This window comes from Erpetoichthys calabaricus, chromosome 2, assembly GCF_900747795.2.
Source record: "Erpetoichthys calabaricus chromosome 2, fErpCal1.3, whole genome shotgun sequence".
Taxonomy (NCBI): domain Eukaryota; kingdom Metazoa; phylum Chordata; class Cladistia; order Polypteriformes; family Polypteridae; genus Erpetoichthys; species Erpetoichthys calabaricus.
In genome coordinates, this window is record NC_041395.2 from 37,301,248 (window position 1) to 37,307,247 (window position 6,000).

The 6,000-nt window shown below is 37.2% G+C and overlaps 1 protein-coding gene across 2 annotated transcripts in view; it reads right to left on the reverse strand.

The window, feature by feature from the left end:
* The window catches only part of LOC114645764 (uncharacterized), a 47,476-nt gene extending 42,558 nt beyond the window's left edge, over positions 1–4,918 (reverse strand). The window contains exon 1 of one of the 2 annotated variants that reach the window (XM_051922326.1): positions 4,628–4,918. The gene's annotated coding sequence lies outside the window, so the exon portion shown is untranslated. Of the gene's footprint in view, positions 1–4,455; positions 4,569–4,627 lie in introns of those variants that run through there. The other variant, XM_028793598.2, reaches the window with a different exon arrangement.
* Positions 4,919–6,000: the final 1,082 nt, after the last annotated feature.

Sequence of the window (6,000 nt, forward strand, 5' to 3'; positions counted from 1 at the left end):
GCATTTCTTCTGTCATGCAGTGTGGATTGATGAACAACAAATACATGTGTGTGACTTTCTAAATGACGTCCAATCAATTTAGTTTGGGTGGACTCCAGTCAAGTTCTAGACACATCTCCAGTAGAATTAAAGCAAACAGGATGTACCTCAGCACAACTTGGAGTGTCACAGAAAAAGGTCTGAATATTTCTATAAAATGTCAGATTTCAGTTTTTCACTTTTAATAAATTTGCAATCCTTTCTGAATATAGGTTTTCACTTTGTCATTATGGGATTATTGAGTGTAGAGTGATGGGAAAAAATGGCAAATTAAATCAATTTTAAATCTACAACACAATGAACTGTGCAGAAAATAAATAGTGCTGAATACTTTTATATACAGTAGATATACTGTAAAAAAAAAAAAAAAACTACAAAAAGCACATAAATAAGCTAGAAAAAAAAAAAGAATAGTATCAAAAAAAAAGAAAGTGTAAGGAAAAGTTTATAATAAAACAATTTAAAGAAAAAAAATGCCATAATTGTGTTTATTATACTATTGACAAGCTGATAATAAAACTTCAACTTGAGGTTGGGAAAATATGTGAAAAAGAAAAAAAAAAAAAAAAAAAAAAAATCAGATCATTTACAGATTATCCAACAATTGAATTCTGCTCATAAAAATATATTGAAAGATAAACGATCACTCCTGTTTCAGATATTCATGAGCTCCACTTCTTGGATGTACTGCGGATGATACTCTTGTGAAGACTGCTTATCTTTTCTCCAGTACTTTCTCTCCTCATCTTCCCACTAGATGGAGACCTTGGCTCAAAAGTGTTGTCTGCGTCAAATAAGGTCTTCATCATGAATAAAATAAAGTTTACTTAATGATTAATATTAGCTCGTTCATCCAGATGATGTTGGACCACTTGCTTTACTATAGGCTATTTTTAGGTAAATCCTTTTATGTTAAGCTTGACAATTAGCATATTATAACTATGATTCCTATTAAATGGTGATTTTTTTGTACTGATCCTATTATATAAAATAAAAGATGTTCAGCTAAAATCTTATTAGTTGAAAGTGTACTATGATACAATAATGGTTCTGACACTGGAGACAGCAGTTGTGCTAAATGCAAGGACTATAAAAGATGTTTAGTTTTGTCACATATGTTGCTTGCATGATCACAACACAGAAGGCTGAGCAATGGCAGAAACAAACATTAAATACTTATAAAAACAAATTTTGTTGTCACAACTCTTTTCAGTAGGTCATTTTACATAAACGAAACTAAAGCTACTGCTAACTGTTCCCAATAACGTCCAGCAGCAACCACCATTTGTTTATTAGGATACGTGTAACAAAAATGAGAAAGCATACGGCTGAAGGTCTGCCAACATATTTAAAGCAGTGCATTTCTACGGAATAAATCGCTCAGGATTACACCAGTCTCTTAGCTGCTCATCCTCAGCATCACCAGCACTCAACTTTGGTGCTTTTTGGTTTCAGAAGAAGCTTTTCAGTCAAACGTGATATAAGGTATGAATAAGCATACGGACTTCTGATTTCTAAACTACCACTGTGAGGATGTCATATCGCACTGTGGCAGACCCTCTAACGCTCTCTCAGCCTTGATACACTCTACTGTATGATCTTAGACGAACCCCTCGAAAATCACTAGCAAGACCCTTGTCACAGTGTTTCCAGGGTGACAAAATGCCCTGAAAAGCTGGATATCTAGCATATTGGAATGTGATTTTGCAAAGAGCACAGTAATCCTGCTGAACACAAGACACTAACCCCTCTGAAAAATTGTTTATCTAAAAGACCCACATCAAAAATAACCTATGGAAGGGCAACCAAAAAATAAAAATTGGCCAAAGATACCCTTGTAACAAAAATGGCAACCTACAGAAGTACAGTGATTTCAGTTTCTGTATACTGCCCATTAGGAGGTTATTCTACTAAAGGACAAATTGACTTGAAAAGACGACAAGATTTGCATTAAACACTCTAAGGTATGTGACAGAAGACCAGATCCACCAAAGCACCAAACGTCAGCAACTCAAACTGTCAGCTAAGACAGGACTACCAAACTCAGGTCCCAAAGGACATATCAGTAGTGGTTAGAGATTTTCATTAAAAAAAAAGAGCAGATTACTGAAGAAGTTGAAATATTTCTTTTCTCCAAATTTAACTGACTTGTTTTACAATTTTGAACTTTCCATTTTTTTTTTTTGTTTCCTCAGCCAGCCAGTTCTGAGGTCTCAAATATGGGTTTTTGGGGGCCATCACCTATATTCCAGGGAATTATGTAATTGGAAGCAAATCCCTGCTGTTACTAAAACACTCCATTTAATTTAATGGCCTGTTATTTCTCATTCTCCCGCAAAGGACATTTTTGAAATTGTTTATTTTCTTTTTTCTGAGAGAGGAGCATACAAAATTGTCATAGACCAAGAACCGATCAATATTTCTGAAACCTTCTCCATTTTCTTTTCATATAATTTTATTAAGTCAGTTGTGATGGGGAAAAAAAGATGCAAATGGGAGAAAAATTACCAGCTTATCAGTTGGCTTGCTTTCAATCTCTGTATTGTTTGGCTACTGTTTAAGGGAAAAAAAAAACAAAAGGTGAACTAAATTTAAGGCAAAAGAAGTGGGTTCCATTAGCAGTAGTAACCAATTTCTAATTGAGGAAATGATTAAAACAAAACCCTGAACTCACTGTAAGTCCTACAGGGTCCAGGTTTGACACCTCTGATTTAAGAGATGGCATCCAACTTCTTTTCCCAAATCAGAATTCACCTCATTATTAAATTAAGGGGCACTGTTTCTGTTTTGAGCATTGTAATACAGAACAGAAACTAGAAGACCCAAAGAAGAATGAGAAGAACAACAACAACTAGTGATATTGGGAGTGCTGAAGCCCCTGATCCATTGTGTTTAGCCCCTGATCTTTTTGCTCATCAAATAAATGATCTATTGCAACCAGCCCTCGATTGTTTTGTCCATTGTGTATTATGTATTATGTTAAAGTTTCTCTCATTGTATTAACATGCATCAGTTCAATTTTATTTATGCCTAACAAAGCATGCAAATATCAAAGAGGAAGCAAGACCCCGATACCTGCAACTCTAGTGGCATCTCTTACAATAACCCTAATCAAACAACTCCAAAATGTCCCAGTGATGATGCGTGAATGGTTCCATAACAGTTGAACACCATTTCTTCTGACTTTTCCAAAAAAAAAAAAAGGCAAAAAGATAGCCATGACGTGTGGCATGCCATTTAGCACGTGACACCACAAAGGTTGCAAAGCCTGCTCCGTTAAATTCAAAGACACAGTGCTTCTCATTCTGAAGACACAAGGCCTAATGTGGAGATGTTAAGTCAGCTCCAGAAGAGAGGCAGCGCAAGAATGGAAAATATTTTATCCGAGTGGCATAGAAAAAGCTTCATAAACAAAACAAGTGTATAAGTATTCACAGGAATTACACTGAAAAATAAAACTTGTTTGCTTTTACTGGTGTTTCTCCTTATGAATAACACCGAAAAATATTTTTATCACCCTTCTATAGACATGTATTGTTCAACACATTGCACCATAGTTATGATATACTACTAACAAAAATATAAATCGAAGATTTCAGCAGCAAATCTAACCTCAGTGCCTGAAGTGCCAGGTTTCCAAGCCTTCAGTTTAACTGTTTGAAAACTTTCCTTTTTTACCTTCTGTTCAGGATACCTCCACTAAAACATAAAATATTCCCCAATGCTGCCAAGGTCAATCCCACTTACATCCATAATATTTCTAAAACTAAACGTGGACAAAGAAGCATGAAGGACTAGAGCATATCCTGGCACCATCAAGCAAACAGAGTCCAACCCTGGATGGAGTGCCAGTTTACTCACTCACTAATTGGTTTCTACCCATTAACACACACACACACACACACACACACACACACACATATATATATTCCAAGACCGATTATCAAAGACCGCCGCCTTTTGTGGAAGCATTTGGCACAAAGCAGGAATCAAACCTAGTGAGGATGCCAGTCCTCGGAAGGCACACACGCGGTTAAAGAGGGCCAAGATAGTCGCCTAACAATCAAGCGAACGTATCTTAATTGTGAAAAGTGACTTACCTGGAAAAAGTCAACGAAGCCTTTCAGATTTCACAGCGCTCGTGCCGGGAGTCAGCTCCGCTTGTCCGGTGCCAACATACCACCCTAGGCTCTCTAGATACGAGTTCAATGTTAAAAGAAAATGAATGAAGTGAAGCTGAAAACGGCAGCTGGAAAAGCGACTTCAACTCCACCTGCTTTCAGCACGTCGAACAAGATGCGACAACGCGAAGTATAGCAGAGAGTTGAATTAAAACTCCTGCCTACCGCGCTTTCAGTCTTTTTTTAACCCTTTAAATATATAAACCATTTGCACCCAGACATATCCAGTAAATACCTGCAACTTAATCATCGCTCAGTTGTTGAACGGAAGCTACACCAAACGCAGCCACGGAGAATTCTCTCCATTGAGCTTCTCAAATAATGAAGGTGAGCGATACTTTTGTGAATTCCACTCAAAATAAACCTTCTTACCCGTTTAAACTTTACTTTGATTTGATTTTCCTCACCTGTTAAAACCGCGTCTCACCCTGCTGTTTTGGTGGTGACTTTTACAAATTTAGTCGTAAGGATTTGCAGAGCCAGATTTTCAGATTTTGGGCCGTCAATTAAAGTCTCTGCGACCCCTTGGAGTGATTGTCACTGTCTACGCAGTTGACCAAGCAGGTATTACTGCAGCCCGGAGTAAAATGGGCGGGTAACAGAAAGGAAACGGCAAGGCAGTGACGTCACGCATACATCTGCGCAGATTTGCAAAAGGAAACGCGTGATAAACTCACTGAGGTAAGACAACTCGGTTAATTGAAAACAGCTTTTCATTTTCGCTGTCTTCTGCGTCGTTCCTAAATTTGGCAAGGGAGCTACCATGGCAGCGGAGACGGGTTCCAAATTAACAAAGCAAGCAAGAGATTAAACATTCATTTATTCATCAATTTATTTTATTAGAATCTTACTCGATTATCACTGTCAACAATTTGCTGTTATTCAAAGCTAGCAATTAATGAATTAGAGTGGAATAAGACATAATGCGAGATTGGGGCGTTAAAACCCACGGTGTTCCGTTAGAGTGGCGACCCACAAGTTTAGCCCAGAAAGACCATGAAGGCTGAGGGTTTTTTTTTTTTTTTATCTCAACCAACTGCACAATCGATGACTCATTTTACTTTTAAATATTTGCTTAAGTAGCCAGTCTTTTATTCTCTTAAAAATAAATTAGAAACTGTAAGAAATTTAGAAATATTTGCATTTTTGCCGTTTTTCTAATTTCAATACAGTTTTCTCCTACAAATATCTTAATAATAACAATTAGCGATAAGATGAGCAGAAACGGGGGCAAACAGCCCTTTGTGCTGAAGGGTGGATGAGTCTCCGTGTAACGGCATAAATAAAAAGGGCAGCCGCAATAAAAATGTCAGTGATGAGGATGACAAAAGAAAAACGCAAGAAAAACCATAAAAGACCACACACACACAATCCCCAAGTAACATACATAAATGCTGGCTTCATTTCAATAAAAAAATTTAGCAAACTCACTTTTGTAATTTGTGGATTGACACCAAAACACACAGACCGGCAAACAGCATGTGTTTAATTAAAGATGGAGTTCAAATAAAAGTGGAGGTTGGTTGGGATGAAAGCCTGCAGCCACAGCGGACAGCACTGCAACTTAAGAGATGCTCGTCAAGAACGGACTTAGAAAACTGTGCTACATTTGTCTGGGAAAGTATTTCAAGAAAAGCAGGAATTAGTGTAGGAGTATTTATTTATTTTCGTGCAGAAAAGCATGCAGATCAGTCATCTATTAACAATCGTTGCAGCTGTCACACCTTTACGTCGCGGTTTTGCAATATATATACATATTCTGTTTACACAGGTTTATTTT